The sequence below is a fragment of the Ambystoma mexicanum genome, chromosome 4p (assembly GCF_040938575.1).
Source record: "Ambystoma mexicanum isolate Mex_15411 chromosome 4p, UKY_AmexF1_1, whole genome shotgun sequence".
In the NCBI taxonomy this organism is placed as follows: domain Eukaryota; kingdom Metazoa; phylum Chordata; class Amphibia; order Caudata; family Ambystomatidae; genus Ambystoma; species Ambystoma mexicanum.
The window spans coordinates 394,283,705-394,302,412 of NC_090927.1; positions in this window are offsets into that span (position 1 = coordinate 394,283,705).

Here is an 18,708-nt window from a genome sequence, read left to right on the forward strand (position 1 = left end):
GTTCCCTTGCACCCCCACCCCCCAGCAGTGCAGGGCACCTGCCAGCAGGCCCCCACTCATGTCCCCTTGCACCTCCAGCCCCCGGCAGTGCAGGGCACCTGTCAGCAGGACCCCACTCATGTCCCACTCATGTCTCCCTGCACCCCCACCCCCCAGCAGTGCAGGGCACCTGCCAGCAGACCCCCAATCATGTCCCCTTGCACCCCCACCCCCCAGCAGTGCAGGGCACCTGCCAGCAGGCCCCCACTCATGTCCCCTTGCACCCCCACCCCCCAGCAGTGTGGGGCACCTGCCAGCAGGCCCCCACTCATGTCCCACTCATGTCCCCTTGCACCCCCACCCCCCAGGAGTGTGGGGCACCTGCCAGCAGGCCCCTACTCATGTCCCACTCATGTCCCTTTGCACCCCCATCCCCCAGCAGTGTGGGGCACCTGCCAGCAGGCCCCCACTCATGTCCCACTCATGTCCCCTTGCACCCCCACCCCACAGCAGTGCGTGGCACCTGCCAGCAGGCCCCCACTCATGTCCCACTCATGTCCCCTTGCACCCCCACCCCCCAGCAGTGTGGGGCACCTGCCAGCAGGCCCCCACTCATGTCCCACTCATGTCCCCGTGCACCCCCACCCCACAGCAGTGCGTGACACCTGCCAGCAGGCCCCCACTCATGTCCCACTCATGTCCCCCTGCCCCCAGGTCATGACGATCCTCAATCATGGCCCTTATGGCCAGCCTTCCCAGCCCAAAGACCCAACCAAGTATCGCATTCACCCACAAAGAAAAGGCAATTACATGATACAACCCCAATGGCAAGTATGTAAATAAACACATGTCCGTCACACACACACAATGGTTGCAAGTGAATGTGAAAACCCATATCATGACATGCATGAAACCAATGAGATAATACCACACATCGAAGTATGAAGAAAAAAATGTATTAAACACAACATGAATGTAATGAAAATCAAACAAACAACAATGGTAATAAAAAAAGAAAAGCTGCATGTCCGTTAAAAACTGAAAAACAAGAAATCATAATCCAAAGATATCCAAAGGAAATGGTGTCCAAAGTCACAGTCCAACAACGCAAATCCAAGGGAAAAAAGAAAAGTGAAAACCATTGCTCCATGGTGAAATAAAAAAAAAGAGAAGAATCCAATGGTGAACTATATACAGATGCACAATCCAGGGTCCATGAGCCCAACTGAAGAACTGAAACCTATCAAAAATACTACCTAATAAAAAACGATATACAGAAACGTGGTGCATTGTCCAAGCGCAACCAAAATAAAGAAAAAACAAAAGGAAACCTAACACTATCTAACTATATACAATGGTGGCGGGCAAGTCCAGCAGCTCACTCTGTGGTGTCCCGGGCCGAGGTCTTGCAGGGAGGCACTCATGGCTTGTTCCAACTCCCTGCGAGTTGCCTCGCGGCACTCTGCCCGCCTCAACGCCTGACGCATGGAGTTCTCTGCCCTGACCATCGTGAGCCGCACATATCTGCTGGCCCAACCGCAGCCACACGGAAGACACTCCCATTCCTGGGTCCTCCTGCCCTATGGCCGATGCCTGCCCCTCCGATGTTGATGGCCCCGAGCCATCATTGCTCCCACCTACAGCCTGCTCCTTCTGCTGCTGCTGCTGTCCATGTGCCCTGTCTGATGGTGCCTGCACATCCTCCATCTGCTGGTCTCCAGTTGTGGTGTCCACCCCTGTTGGACCGCCGACTCCCGGCTGTGGCAGGGATGGGATCTCCACCAAGCTGGCTGTGTTGGTCAGGCCAGGTCCACAGGGGGCCCTGGTGGAATCTGGGCCGAAAGATGATGTGGAGAATGACCGGCGCATAGCCTACACAGAGGAGGAGAGGTCCGCCATAGTGCGCGACACATGTAGGAACCCACTGACCAGGGCCCCTCCCAGCAGTGCCACGTCACGATGCTGCTCTTCGTGATGGTGTGCGTTCTCGGCCCAGGAACAACGCACGTCATCATGAATGTCATGTGTGCGCAACCCGACACCCACCAGGACGGATCCCATACGGTCGTGGGACCCCTCGCCCGCAGGTAGTGGAGAGGCAGGTGACATGGCACTCTCCTCTACCTGCGGAAGGGCCTGGGACAGGGCCTCCCTGCTGGTGCATGATGGTGCAGTCACAGGGTCAAGGACAGCGACATGCACAGGCCCCTCTGTGGTGACCTGTGCTGCCTCCTGACCCTGGCCCTGGACTGCACCACTTGCACCAGTGGTACTACCCCCATCAGGCCCCATGTGCGGCTCAGTAGCGGGCTCCTCCACCAACCTGGATGTCTCTGCACCGTCTTCCGCCATTGGAAGCCCCTGTGGGGGTCCACCCGGCCCTTCTGCCGCAGCAGTTGTGGCAGATGCGGCACCAGCCCCCTCGCTCCCGGATGATGGTTATTCCTGGACACCAACTTCGGTGGCAGTGAAGCTGGTGGCCCTCTGCCTCTCTGGCTGGGGGTTGCCAGTGGTCTCAGATGGTGGTGTGCTGACATGGCAACCCCAGAGGCAGGTGTGGGTGGGCAACTGGGTCCTAGGGCTGGGCTGTGGAGCGATGGTATCCCAGTCGGGAGTCTTCAGTTCCAGCAGGGGTGGTCACCGCAACTGCACCCCGGGCTGATGTGCAGGCAGCAAATAGCAGGGCACGAGGGCAGCAGGCAGGCAGGCAGCAGCAGATGGCAGGTGGGAGCGTGCTCGGGGCTCATGGGGGCAGGAAAATGGCCTTTTGGGCAGGAGCGTGGTCTTCCGTGTGTTTTCGCATGGGTTGCTTGATATGGAGCGATTTGGCACGTGAAAATCTTGCACGTCAGCATGTAATTCGAGGAAAGGCCCTTAGCGCGTAAGCGCATCAGCACACGCACGCAATTCCATGGGACGAAAGGCCTTAGCACATGGGCGCGTAAGTTACATTACGCGCGCGGGCGTTTCACTCATAGCACGTGATGATGGAGCACACGTGGAAAAACTGCACCTCCGAGTGTAAACGCGTGTAATTGGATGAAAGTGCCCGCGTACATGTGTCTCTGACGTGTACATGTGGGCCGGTTTAAAAGCTGCATGTGGGATGCCATTTCCTTGTACGTGCTTTTCGTGGAGAGCGAGTGGGTGAAATCTGTACTTCTTGTTGGTTCACACCTGATTACTTCACAGCGTTTCTAGTTCGCACTCCCTGTTACCTCTGACAGCCATTTTCTGAATTTTTCTTGGGCCTGTTTCCTCAAACAGAGTTCACTTCTCCTTTTGTCCTGTCTCCTCAGACAGCGTACAATTCTTTTTTTGGCGGGGGTGTTGCCAACGCGCACATGTGCATATTTTTCACATTCTTTTTCCAGGCAGACGGTGAGTCCCGCACGTACTTAGCAACTGTGCTTGCCCCGTGTGTCGCCTTCCCCTTCAGAGGTCATTGTAGGCTGTGTGTATTACGCGTACGCTTATTTTTGTGTTTCTGGGTGCCACGGCGTAGTGCGGGTTCATTTTTTCACGCACGTGGTCTACGAAGGGTTGCGTGCATGTTTCTTTTTGATTTTGGGCTGCCTGTGCATTGCGTGACCCGTCATATTCCCCCAGGGGTCACAGACAGCCTTGTTAGAGCACTAGGGTACAAATTCCATCTGGTATCCTACCCCTTTGACCCCAATTGCCCAGGCAATAGTTTACTGCAACTCCCATACGCACAACAACATCATTGCCATGGCTGGGAGGCGAGCAAGCAGTAAGGGAGGCAAAGGTGGCCGATCCTCAAAAGGTGGGCGTGGTGGGCGCGGTAGGGGACGTGGCCGGGATTTGCAGGGTGCCCCTATGCCCTCATGTGTGGAGGAACAATCAGGGACACCCATGCCCCCCCATGGTTGAGGGAAACGTGGCTGACACCATCCAAGCTCAGCCCCTGTTGGACCAGCCCATTATGGCACCTGACCTGGCACAGGATGACTCCCTGGCTGACTACCAGGTCAGCAAGTCGAGGCCATGTGTGGCGGTGCAAGTTGTTGCCACCAATCCACGTGTATCTGGGGCAGCTACGTCATCTGCTGCCCCAAGTATGCAGGGTGGGGAGGCTGCAGGGACAGCTGCAGTTCCATCCTCCCCAGCTCTGACTCTCCCAGCCAGGACAGTGTCAGTCCCAGTCCATCAAACTGACGTTCCCCCTGCCAACATTACCCTGCAACCAATTCCTGCATCAAGGACTATGGTCATTGGCCCTCATTAGGACCCTGGCGGTAAGGGGTTTACGCCAGCGTTAGCTGCGCCGACCCCTTACCGCCAACTACGAGTTCCCAGAGCGCCATGGTCATTTTTCCGCCCGCTTTTTGCGGGCGTAAAAATCCATGGCGCTCTGGGACCTTGGTGTTAATTACGCCACCGTAATTTACGGTGGCGTAATTAACTCCTTCCCCACTCCCATTATACCCTATGGGGCCGAAATGGGAATGGGGAAGGGTAAATGGGTCAATGGGGACTTACCGCCCCGCCGACCTCGGAATGGGGCGGTAAGTCCACCATCCGCCATGGCGTAAACGGACTTTACGCCATGGCGGAAAAGTCCGTCGATGGCGGAAAAAATCCGCCAGGGTCCTAATGAGGGCCATTGTGCATTCCCACACTCCTACTACCCAGTCCACCGGTGATTCTGCCCCTACTGACCAGAGGGGCGTAAGCCACTCTGGCTCTGCTTCACCTTTAAAGAGGAGGAAGAAGGGTGCTCTGGCACGACAGGCTGAGACCCCAGGCACGGCTACACACTCCGGTTCCTCAAGGAAGCCTTGCTTCAATGATTCGGAACTTGATGCACTTGTGAGCTATGTGTTAGCACATAGCCACGAAACGGTGGTGACTGCAAGGTGCAAGACCACACCTGGTCAACGTAAGGCACACTGGCAGACCATCGCCGACCGCATAAGTGCCCTTGGATTTGTGAGGCGCTCAGCTGATGATTGCTACAAGCGGTGGAACGACCTGAAACGCAGAGCAAAGAACAAGCTGGCCTCAAATCATGCCGCTACTCTGGTGACTGGCGGTGGGTCTCCACAAGAGGACAACGAACTCACTGAACATGAGTCTGTTGCTGGGACCTTCGTCACAGAGGAACAGATCCGAGGTGTGGGAGAACTACCCGATTATGACACATTGTCCGGTGAGTGCCCATGCGTGTGTGTGTAATGCATGTGTTTGTTGTTTGGGTGACGGGTTCTGATTGAGTGGCAGGTGAGGGTGTGTGTGACTGAGTAGTATGGGTCACCCATGTGCTTCATCCAAAACATTCTGCGGCCTTGAATTTGTGTGTGAAAGTATCCCTTCTGCCCACAGTAGTAATTTAGTGCAATATTACGGCAGTTGCCCTTGAGGTGGCATCATGCAACAACATTCTTTGTATTTTTCAGTGTTCTTTCAGGCTGATTGTTTCAATTCTCCCACTTTTGCAACGCATTCCTCAGCCCTATTGTGACATATGTGACATGCTTCTGTCATTGAAGAACACCACATTGGCCCACATGTGTCACCTTGGTAGTTGAATGAGTATTGTCCTCATCACATGATGTTTTTGGGCCTGTTTGAATGTGGAACATGCTAGTTGTTTCCTGTCATGTTGAAGTGCACAACCATTGATGTGTACATGGCCCTGCAATCACTGTATTTTTGTACACTGGATGTGTTGCAGTGTGTGGCACATGGCGTATCTTTTCACACTATGTGGCATTTTTCATCTCTTCATGTCCATCTCACATGGATGGGTGACAGTACGCATTCACTGACATATGTATGTACTTGTGCAATGTACCATGGCTATTATACATGCCATCTGTGTGATGGCATGTGTCATTTATGTGTATAGGACATGCCACTCACAGGCCAATGTGTAATGGCAGTGCTACCCAGCATGCAGCAAATGTGTTGCTCTTCCATCTTGGTGTCATCAGTGTCTGACTTTTGCCTCCCCTACCAACTCTGTGACAGTGCATGCATGGGAGGGTTATAGTCATGTGGGACATGTGTAAATCATGTGCTGGTTCTGTAGCTTGTCAGGCCTAATTGTGTGCTATGGTGCTAATGCCTGTTTCCATTTTTTGTCTTTCATGTTTTTGCAGGGGATGACGCACTTGATGCTGTTGAGGTTGAGGAGATGGTGCAGACCCAGGAGGAATCTGAGGCACAACCGGCCACCAGTGGGGGACGTGGTGTAGTGGTGGGTGAGAACCCACTCTTGCTGCAGACTATTCTGTCAAGGGGTGTCTCTGGGTGCACCTCCCCAGACCTCTATTCAGGTGCTGATTCGGATGATGAGACCTATGTGGCGTCGCAGGTAAGTGTTTCTTGAAGGGATTCTGTTCTGTCCAACTCACCTGCACCAGGGGGAGAACCCTCTATGGGGATGTCAGTGTTGGTTAGTCAGCCTTTGTTGGTTACGGGTGCAGGGTCACACTCCACAACATCTGATCCTGTTCCTGGGCCAGCAGATCAGAGGGGGAATGCAGTCCTGCAGCCTCAGGCAGTGCCGGCACAGCAAGGCGCAGATCGCCTTGCCCCAAACCGGTGTGGTGCCCGCTGACATGGTGACCATACGCCACCAGGCAATACCGCATGGGAACAATCCATGTACGGTATGGCAACCCAACAGGCAGCATCAGTTGAGATGATGGCTCAAGCAATGGAGAGGGTGGCCACTTCCATTGTCCCCCCTGAAAGGCAGATGGAGCAACTACAGCAGGCAACAGACTCCATTTGCCAATCACACAGGGAGGACATGTTGGGGTCCAAAAGGGACAGACGGGCGGCACTGGAGACTCTACGCCATCGATATCAATAGAGTCCCAGGGACACAGGGAAGCCCTGAGGGTAGAACTCCATCACCTCAGGGAGACTCTTGTTGACCTTGAGACTTCCACTAACTTGAGGACAGAACAGCAGCTGGTGCGGCTCACATGTTCGCTCTCAGCTGAGATGCAGGCACCTCGTGAGGAGATCCAGGCATCACGTCAGGTGCTGCATGGAGGTCTCTGCACCATAATCCTCCAGAACGAGACCTTCCACACCCGCATGCTTGCTGCCATGGAGGACCATACCAGGGCTTTGCGTGGGCTGCCTCCCATAGCACCACCACCTCCTGTGGCAGCAGCAGAGGGTGTTCAGAGCGACAGCAGCAGTTCTCCCACATTGGCATAGCCGTGCAGGCCATGAGCCCATGGAGTTGTTTTTTTTCCCAACATCCACACAGGCGGCTGTTGGTGCGCACCCTGTCCTCGGACCTCCTCGGTGGCCTCCACCCCTCCTGTCCCCCACATGGCCATTTTTTATTTTTTATTTTTTATTTTTTATTTTTTTATTTTTTATTTTTGAATATTTTTTGACAGTGTGTTGCCTTGTGTGGCTCCTGTGGGCATCCACTGTATTCCGGCTGGGCACATGCAGGCTTGTCCTGAGTTTGGGTTCAATGCTTGTGGATTCATGAGACACACACCCTCCTGCTTCCCGTTTCCATGGGCTTGCAAAGGGTGTGACCAAGTGACAGTGATGTACACAGTGATGTTGGGCTCCCATGAGCTGTGTGGGCAGTCTGTAGTCAATACTGTGTAGACTTTTCTTGTGTATATTGTTGTTGTATTGTACACTGCATGTTGAAAATATGTATGCTTCTGCATCCATGTCTCCCTCTAAATTTGCAGGTTCATTCCTCATGTCTTCACAAGGCCGTCTACTTTGGAGACAGAGTTCATGTTGTATGCAGTACACAGACAAGTTTTGAAGCCTGCAAGACTACAGTTGGAAGGGGGCGATGTGGTGGCTTATTCAGGTTGTAAGACTACGACTACTTTAACTTAGTACTGTCATGTTTTAGTTATGTTTGAGCTTGTGTAGCTGCATTGTATTGTTAGTAAGTATTTAGTCATGTGTGTTGTTAGTTCAACATTACTGGGAGCATATTGTGTGGCCAGTTTCCATTAGGGACACTGTACTTTGTGACACTTGTGTCAGGTTTTCGGGATTGCTTTGTTTGCTCTCACATAGCATGACATGCCATGGTGTGTTGGGTGGCGGTGCTGGGGAGGGCTTGGGTGACATGGAACTGTTCTCATGTTGTATTTTGCAAGGGGGTAATGCATTTAGCAGCATATGTGTCTTTTGATGACAAAGCATCAGTGGTATTTCTGTAGGTAGGGATGCACACATTGTGACACTTCCAGGTGACCAATCTCAGGCTGGTATGGTTGTGACAGTTGACTGTCCCTTATGTCATCATCATTGATTGTCAGCTGGTATGTGGCAGGGCTGTGTGCACTCCACAGGGGTGTGATTCTGAGTGGAGTAATTAGCCACCAGCTGCGTTCGGGCTGCCTCACCCCGTGCCCTTTCCCCTCCCATGCGCAGCGGGCATGCATGTGGTTGGGGATGTGGGGGCACCACCATGTCCACCAGCAGGCCCCGGCGTGCTGCAACGTTGTGCAGGACACATGCTACCACTATGATCCTGCACACTACTGAGGGAGCGTATAACAGCTGCCCGCCAGAACTGTCAAGGGAGCGAAAGCGTGACTTGAGCACTCCGAATGTGCCCTCCACTATGCCCTGGGTTGCAATATGGGCTGTGTTGTATCTTACCTCGGGTGGCGTGGTGGGGTTCCGAATTGGCATCATCATGTGGGTGCTCAGAGGGTAGGCACTGTCCCCTGAGGAGGTGGTGATGGGTATCATTAGTGGGGTTGTGACCTTACTCAGTATCTGGCATGCATGCATGTGCTGTGGCATTTATACTCTCCAAGCAGCCATGTATCGCCATGCCGCCCAGCTTCTAGGTCCCGGTTTAGGGTTGACATTCTGTAAATGAAACTGTCGTGGGTGGACCCTGGATAGTTGGCATATACTGAGGTGATGATTCCCTTGGCATCACATACTACCTGGATGTTGATGGAATGCCAGTGCTTGCGGTTTCTATAGATGTGCTCTGATGCCCTGGGGGGACGTAGAGCCACATGGGTGCAATCAATGGCACCTAGGACTTTGGGGAATTGTGCCACCCCATAGAAATCCTGGACGGCAGCCTGCCTTTCTGCAGGTGTTCCGGGCAGGTATATGTGCCTGCGGACTGATGGGCGTGCAGTCATGATGGCCAAGACCTGGTGTAGGCAGCGTGACTGCGTGGCCTGTGACATCCCCCCCCCACTATGGCACTTGTCCGCTGAAATAATCCGGTGGTCAAGAAGTGCAGTACATTGAGGACCTTCTCCAGGGGGCTGAGTGCTTGGGAGCAGAGGGTGGGTGATGTGAGGTCATCCTCCCACTCACTGACCAGGTCGAGTATTATGTGAGGTGGAAACCTGTACCTCCCATACTCCTGGTCATCAGGCATCCCAAAAAGGCTGGTTCTGGATGTGAAAATTCTGGGCCTGACTATCCTCCTCCTCCTCCTGCGGTATCCCACGACCACTACTGCTAGGAACGGTATGTTCATCCTGGCGTCTGAGCTTGCTTGTTGTTTGCGTGCACTTTTATGCTGCGCGGGTCCACGTACTCCTGCTTCCTGCTGGCGTATGTGTTTCCGGATTAGCACGTCTTTTTTGGCGCACGCTTTACCCCCTTTCGATTCCATGAATACTTGTTTTGGACGTGCGTGTGGGCGTTCCGCGCATTTGCCTCCTGTACTTCCCCCGTGACACCCACATTTTCACGAGTTGTTCCCCATTCCGCGTGTCATGCCCCCTGTTCCTCCTACTTTTCTTGTGTGCGCCACGCTATGTGCGATTTCGCTGTGCGCGTAGCACACGCTGTTTGGAGACGTGTGCGCCAGCGTCCGCCACGCAGAATTTTGGCGCACCTCCTGGGATTTCCACGCGCACAGGCTTCCATGAATCAATGTGCGCGGGTTTCTCTGCGATTTTTGCACTGGCACTGCATGAATCGGCCTGTAAATCAGGCACAGCAAAGTTGCGAAAGTTACAGTTTGCGCACATTTCAATGTAACTCACACCTGATTCAATAAGAAAAATGACACACACCACTCAATAGCCAATACACCTCCCATCAGCAGAACACATGCCAGTGCAAGTGAAGGTGGAAAGCAAACCGTCAGCTAAACATGACAAACATTTTGACTTAAAAGACAAAAAGAAAGTTCCCTGCACCCACACATTTTCAACATCCATCCCTACCGTCGCCGCACAAATCTTCAAAGTACCATGCATCAGGTGCAACACTTAAACCATCAACTTCATGGACTTAATTATGACACCCCACACACACCTCCCTAGATCCACGTTCACTTAGTAAATACCCTCAAGTGTACCCACTAGGGGATCACACTCACCGACATACACAACATCCCATACACTCCCATCAAAACCAGAAAACACCCACGGACCCCCCCAAAAGAACTGACAACCACACTGACACACCCAACAAAAATCATCACATATCAACCAACACATCACTGAATCATAGGAAACATCTGCAGAAATGCCCATACCACGTGGCACAGAGAGCCAGATACGCTGTGCAAAACACACCATCTACACATGCACCTTACATTTCTAACTCTCTGACTCTGACATTACACCATTGAATAGCGGAATATCCACCAAATGTCATATCAGTCAGTGCAGGGACTCCTCTGACAATTGAGACATGGCCAACACAAGCAAAGACAGACAAAGCACCAACAGGACATACACATCACGCAGTGACCCAGACATATTCCAACACATACAAAGGCAAAAACAAACGAAATACACCCAACAACTTGGCCATAAATGCAACCCCATCAATATCCCATGGATCCGAAATCACCAAACAAGATGCACACCACGAATAAGCAAGTGCTCTTACCACATGGTAGTCCCAACACCTGCACACTCCTTCAACAAACAGAATGCCGCACACATTACAATTAGCGTCAAACACCTCAACCTCCACCACTGACAATCAACATACACAACCACACCAGTGGCCACATTCGCTGCAGAGGTAGTGATGTGCAACACAAAGGTGAAATGTGACAGGGAGGGCCAGCACAAGATAAACTTCAATGAAGTAGAGGTGGACGTGATGGTGGAGCTCATCAGCCAGAACTGGACCACCATGAACCGTATCCCTGGACACTGGGCCATGCAGAGCCAGCATCACTCATACTGGGCCAGATTCACGCAGGAGATCAAACGACCTGGGCTTTGAGCACCACAGCATGGGGAACCCCGAGAAGAACTGGGCAGATGTAAGGGGTGAAGATCACGCACACCATACCAATTGCCACAATCACTGCAGATGTAGTGATGTCCAGCATGATGGTGAAGTGTGGCAGGGAGGGCCAGCACAAGATGCACTTCAATGAGGTAGATGGTGGAGTTCATCAGCCAGAACTGGACCACCATGAACGGGATCCCTGGACACCACACCATGCAGAGCCAGCGTCACACATACTGGATCAGATTCACATAGGAGATCAACGACTTGGGCTTCGAGCATCACCGCATGTGGGACCTAGAGAAGAACTGGGCAGATGTGAGGGGTGAAGCTCAAGCACACCAGATTTACTATCATCCAAGGTCTTGGAGGAAACACACCTGCTGTCAGGGACCAATTGATGCCCTGGGAAGAGACAACCCTGTGACTGATCATGCAGGTGACATGTTCTGGAATACAAGACACTACAGCAGGAATGGACTTATGTGATAAGCACATCACCTTTAAGCAACCACTCACATCCGTCTGTCCACCACCCATTCAACAAATGAACAATGATTGCATCTGTCTCAAAAGAAACAACATGACCAAAACCCAAACCCATTCCAAGTACACCACATTGCCAATCGTGCAAAGGGCACAATGCAGCACAAACACCACATTTGTACCTGGATGAATGTGCCCATGGGCCACCCAATCCCATTCCACACACAGGTCGCTATCCCTCATGGAAGACAAACCGCCTAAGGCACATGCATCAGCGACTTCACAAAACCAGACACAACTCAGTCACATGTTCATTTTAAATACTTCCAAAGGGGGCATTGCACCACGTGACATGTATCACTTCTGCACTGCCAAACGTGCACACACACACACAACCCATGCTCTAGACACTCAATACCTGTCTGACGTCAATTGACATTGACACAGGGGACATGACAACCACAAGCAATGCACTTTCCCCCACATGCACAGCCATGCAATGGGTTATGGGGCTGCCACAATACCAACACACAGAAACACCTGACACATGCCCATGTTGCCTTCAAATGCACCACTCATCGCAAATGGCAGTACCAGTATGTCTACAGGGCTCACTTATACATGTACGACAACTGTGAATTTACGGTACAATGGGCATTATGCATGCCAATATATTGTAACATGTCTCAACAGCAATGTAACTTATGTGCACGGATCATTATTATGTGACAGACTGACATGGCTGTTTTTCTTTCCACTTTGCAGCACTGACTATGGAAAAAGGTGCCCCTGTGAAACACTCTGACAGCAGTGAGAACAGACAACAACACCTGTCGTACCTGCCTGTCCAGAACATCCCCACTGAGGAGGACCAGGAGGAGGAGGACTGGGAGGTATATCTCCCCCTCGCCAAAGGAATGCCATGCTGAATCACCATCAGGACACATGTGCCTAGGACTCCGAATCAGCCCGCCTGCAGAGAAAGCAATCCCTGAGGTGATTGCTAAGGATAGCATGCCCTTCGCACAAGCACAGGAATTTTAGGAGTATACCAGTAATGTAGAGTCCCTAGACGTCACGTCCCCGCACCAGCACTCCCAACAAGGTCGAGTACCCATGGACCTCAGGTCAATCCGCTGCTGCCACCGGCCCCCACCCTCAGGCTGCACAAACACTGACACAGCCTGTAAAACCATCAAGGGTGAAGCAGTCAAAGTGGCTTGGCATTTTCCTGTAGCAGTAGCAGATGATGCAGACGGTGGTTGATGTAAGGCAAAAATTGGCTGAGGTGGGGCCCTCCATACATCCGGAACTCACTATAGCGTCCAGCCAGCTTCATGCCAAAAACAACATTGGCAAGTATATGCGCTAAGACTTATTCAGGTTGGACACCATCATTGAGAACACAACTGAGGAACACCTGGGAGTGTCAACCAGACTTGAGGGGCTGATGGCAAGCCACGGCACAGAGAGGATGAGAACTGAGATGGTGGACAGGGCCGTGCAAGTGAAAGGCACCCCACTGCATGTGCCGCAGCCTGCATGCAGGCCAACCCCATGCCAGAGTGCCACTCAGCCTGGAGGCAACCAAGCTTTTGAGGAGTAAGACAGCTGGGCCACTCCGGCATCCCAGATATCCCAGGCTGAGCCACAAACCAAACAGCAAAATTGTAGGCCCAGAAAGTGGACCCCGATTCCCACCTCAGACTCACCTCATGTCTCTCCTCCTACACACTCCTTCCCCCACTCATCCTTACACTACCTACTACCAAATCATGAAAACCACACACCTCATAGAACAGCACCATTACACACACCCCTGCACATCCCTTACTGTACTGAACCACACACATTCCCCCAAATCACCATTTGTACTGCCCTAAATAAAAGATCTTGTAATCACTACTACTTGGCAGGCATGACTTGCAATCTGAATAAGCATGCAATGCTTGCGATTGGAGGGAATTTGTAACTGTGGCAGAGTGTGCCCTGAGGCAAACTACATTTTTGCCACGTCGACACACAAACCTTTGTCACTAAGTATCACTGCACACATCAACCTGCACCAACAAACTAGGCCACGTATTTAGTTGTTGTATTTGCTGTTGGCATGTGTCCATTCTATACAGCCATTCATTTTGTGACAGCTAATGCTGTGCAGTATTCCAGTCCCATCACCATGTGTAGAAACATCAGCATACCGATCACCTGCATACACACACACATAGGTCATGCACATAGGCTGGACAAGTGCCATACACCATGAAGCAGTGATGACACAGTGGCAACCGGTCACCTCAGGTGACAATGTCACATGCAACGTAACACAATATATGGTCAAAAAACACATTCCACCTGAGACCCACTCACCTGTGTCCTGTCCATTACACATGTGCATACATGGAGATGCAGGTCTTATCATATAGAAAAAGCATGCAAGCAGCACATGCTGTTGCTGAAGTCACACAAATATGTGTCAATCAAACAAAGCCAGGGACGGCAGGTCTACAAACCAGACTCACAGACATTCAGCTGTCCAGGTCTTAGCAAACACTTCAACACTCGATGTCTCTCAATGGACATGTCATGATGAAATAAATGCATTTTGCTGCCTATGTCTCATCGGAATCATGTAAATGACATTTGCGGAGTCAGAGCCAAACACACCCAGGCCCTAATAACAGGCATCCCCCTGAGTGGATGCAATGGCAATCACATCAGGACAAAACACCAGTGGACCATGTCTGCTGCACACCACTTATCAAGAACAGTTGCCACTATATGGCACAACTCATAGGTACACATGCAACATGCAGATACATGCAATTGGGCCACCACCATATGAGAGTTGCATTGTATCCCACAAGTGCCCATGTATGTACACTGCATCACATTCCTGACGGACAGAGACAAGCTTTCTCCTGCATTTGCACAGATCGGCCAGTACATCGCACTGTCCTGTCGTTAAATGCATGCAACACAAAACACTGATTCCTAGTAGAAGTGGCATACACAAGTAACACACAAACATGCCCATGTTGCTTCACATGCCCCTGTGCATCTGCATGTGGCCACATGTGAACCTCACCATCCATGCATGGCAGAGTCCACACTCCCTGTATGCAGCACTCATATACATCTCACGGCGTATGCTTGCAGCACTCCCGGTACATGTGTCAAATGTTTGAACCCATCCAGAGTTAAGCAGAATCCCTGCCTCCCCATGGAGTAACTTCTGGCTTAGTCTGGTGCATAAGAGCAATGAGCATGCCTGGCAACCACAGGCCTCCCTCATCCTAGAAAGGCGAACGGTACCAGTGCATATGGTTGACAGCTCACATGGAAGGTAGCAGAAAATGCAGTCGAGGCGGGGAAACCCCAGACCCACAGGAGGGACCCTTCGGTCTGTGCAGGTGAACCTTGAGGAGATGGGGCAGATAGACCACTGTGGAGGGCACCAGTGCCTCATCCAACACAAGTGTCCATGAGGAGGGTACACCACAGGCTGGCAGAACACTCTCAGGCCCACCACCACTGGTGAACCCTGCTGAGTGCAGTCTCCCCACTGCCCCTGCCAAGAACATCAAGGGCACTCCTGCACATGACTTCCTCCAATACCAGATGAGGAAGAGAGGGAGGAGGAAGACCTCCACCCACATTAGTTCTGTGGTGCACCACAGTGGGGAGAGCACGCCTGTGTCATTGCAAGCCATGATTTGTTACTGCCATGCAGTCGGCACCTTCCACCCAGACCCCCAACAGACCGCAGGATGACTCTCCACCTTCCGGGATGGCTCTTCCTCTCCACCTCTTGGGTTGGGAAACTGCAACCCCACCCACCCACCCAACAGGAAGTGGAGGTCTTGAGGGATGAGATGCTCAGCAAGTTTGTGCACCTCACCAGCCACAGCTCGCTGCCACCAAGGTGGCAGCATGAGCCAAGACCTGGACCAAGCTTGCATGGCACATCAGCGTGCTTCAGGTCTACTGGCACAATGCAAAAGAGGTGAAGAAGCACTGAGGTGGCTTCAGGCGGGTCGCTGGCATGAAAGCACAGAATTTGCTGGAGGTGAAGATTCTACAGCCCGGATCAGCCCCCTGTAACTCCGGGTTCTACCCCAGATTAGCCTGAAGTACTACCACAGGGTATTGTGTATCCACAGGCCCGAGCCTATGCTTGGTTGGTGTTTTCCATTTTATCGACCATTAAGACATATTAATGATGCTCATATCATGCCTATAATTCCCCGGATGTGTGTGCCACATGCATGTTCACTGCACCTCCAATGCAAGATAGCATTCGCTTGGTTTCCGCATGTGCAAATATGTCTTGTGTGCATGTGTAGCTGGAATGTGTCAGCCACCTGTTTCAGCTGTACATCCCTTGGTGTGTGCATTGCCCCACTTGTCCCTTTCTCCTCTCTTGCAGCCTCCGTAGACAGAGACCCTATGGCTCAGGACAAAGCCTGTGTGACACTTAATGTTGGGTTAGAGCTGCGACCTGCCCTCAGGACACATACAAGGAGGAGGATGGCAGAGGTGGAGATATCAGAGGTGGCAGTCCATATGGGGCATGAGACGACAGCAGAGCGGATATGCAGGGCCATGTTGCCCCCAAGGGACTACTAAAGCCCCATCAGCGTTGGCTCATGTGCCACACACTGATCCATCTGTCCCCTCCACCCATTGCCCATGTTTAACCCAACTGGCTATCTGAGACCAGTGCCAATCCCTAGACTGTCATGTGCCCTTGATCCCCTATGAGGCATGCCCCCCTTCCAGACCTTATACCAGCACTAGTGCGTGGGGAGGGGTCCACTTTCCTGCATGGGACATGTCTGTGTTCTGCAACACCTGCACATTGCCCATTGTACTACCAAGACCATCTGTGCTGGCTGCAGCAAACCTACCTCAGGAGGCAATTGTGTTGGCCCAGTGAAAGAAGCCACTGCACCAGCAGGGAACCAGCCAGATGTCACCATGGCCCAGGCCCCACACCTGGAGGTGGTAGAATGGACTTCAATGGGCAATTGCTGTGTGTCCTGCAGGGCATCACGGTGGGCTTGCAGGAGGTGGCAAAGGAGGTGAGGGAAGAAGGGTAGAGGCAGGATCAGGAACTCAGGAAGTGGGTTGCAGGGGTGAGTGCTGATTTGGGGAGCATCAGACATTAATTGAGGGAGTTTAGGGTGTCTGTCCATGTTATCCAGCAACTTCTATCACTGCCACAGACAACACCTTCACCACACACGTCCCCTGAGTTCTCGCTCCATTTGCCTCCTTTAACAGCCAGGCGTGAGCCAGGCGTGGGGAGTGTGGACAGACTGACGGCACCTTATTCTCCTTCTCCTTCATCTCGCCATGCCAGTGGCCCCCACATGGAGAGGTGAAGGATTCGGAGATATGTATGATGTTGTTGGGGAACAGTGATGATGATGGGCAAGAGGGTTACATGTGAGGAACTATGATTTACCTTAATGTGTCCATACTATTTGACTCTCTCTGCAAAGTGTGTGCTGTATTTCATTTGGTTTAAACATTTACTTTTCGGATTTGACACTCTGGCTACCTCTGTGAATACAACATTTATTCCCAAATGGCCATGTTCCTGTGCTACTTTTCCATCATTTGTTTTAAACCAGTAACGTTCTTTCCAATACAGAAAGTCATGTCCCATTCATGATTCATGTGCATTGTTTCATGTGTGTGTACTTTGTACTTATGTAGCATGGGGTGGGGGAAGTTATGTCAACTCTGACCCTGCACATGTCAAGGCATCAGTGTCCTTTGCCATGGCATTGCATAGCCTTCACACGTGTGCCATGCATGTTCATTTCCCCACTTGTGCAGATCTGCATGGCTTGTCTATGTGATTGTGTCATCATGCACACGTGCATCTACATCTATATCAGGTGAGAAGTCCTGTGACAGAGGCAGTGTGTCGACTCCATTTGTGAGGTTCACATCAGGTCATGCAGCTGCTTGGAGTGTAATTTGCAGGAATGGTAGTGATCGGCCTATGAATAGGTCTATAAACGGAGTCATCTTGCATCGCTTAAAAAAATGGATGAGACAGTACGCACTACACTAACACATTTCCATGTCAATGGTTAATGTGCATGGTATTCCTGGATGGTGGGTGAGTGGGGTATGATGGTGTCAGGTACCATTCATTTCTGTATGCAGCTTCCATGGCCTGCCTACATCCAGGAACAACATGCTGACTTTGGGCTGGTCCTTTTGTCCCTTGCTCAGAGGAAAAATGTCCACACGAGTCAATTTCTATGGCCTCTGCATCTGATTTAAGGCCACTTCTTTGCTTGCATGACCTCATCTTTGTGTGTTGCTGCATGCTGTGGGAAGGGATGAGGTCACCGGTCCTATTTTGGATTCTGACTGTGCTTTGCCTTTCCTTGCTTCTAGATACATAGTTGGTGTTTCTGGAAGGTGCAAATATTTTTAGGGTGGTGATGGCCATTCACCTGCCATTTGGTGGCTCCCTGTTGATAATGCACAGTGACATGGATGGACTGTTTTGCCCTCTACATTGTGACTGATGCCCTTGTGCTTCCCCTTTGATGTTATCAGTGTAATTTCTAGCAAGGTGGACAGTCGCTGAGGCAAGTTGATCATATTTGTGTGTCATGCATTGTCCATTCTGGTGCCCTGCATGGCTGAATCCTGGCAATTTCGAGCTTGCCTCAAGTGTATGCTGAGTGGCTATGGAGGGGTTGGATGCAAGGTCCATTGTGGGGAGGTGTGACATTCCTTCAGGAACATGCAGGGGTGTTCTGTGCATGACCCATTGTTGGAAGGTGTCAGATTACTATGGGACCATGCAGAGGTCCTGTTGCAGGTATTCATGGTTAACTCATGTTAACATCTGTGCAGGGTTGCAGATGGGCTATCATGTTGGGTGGAGGGATGTGTAGAGCAGTACCTCCTTATGTGGGAGATGTGGAGTTGTTTCCACATTTTGGATAAAACCTACAGGTGAATAAACTGTGTTCTAAGTAGTGCACTCTCCCCGAATGTCTA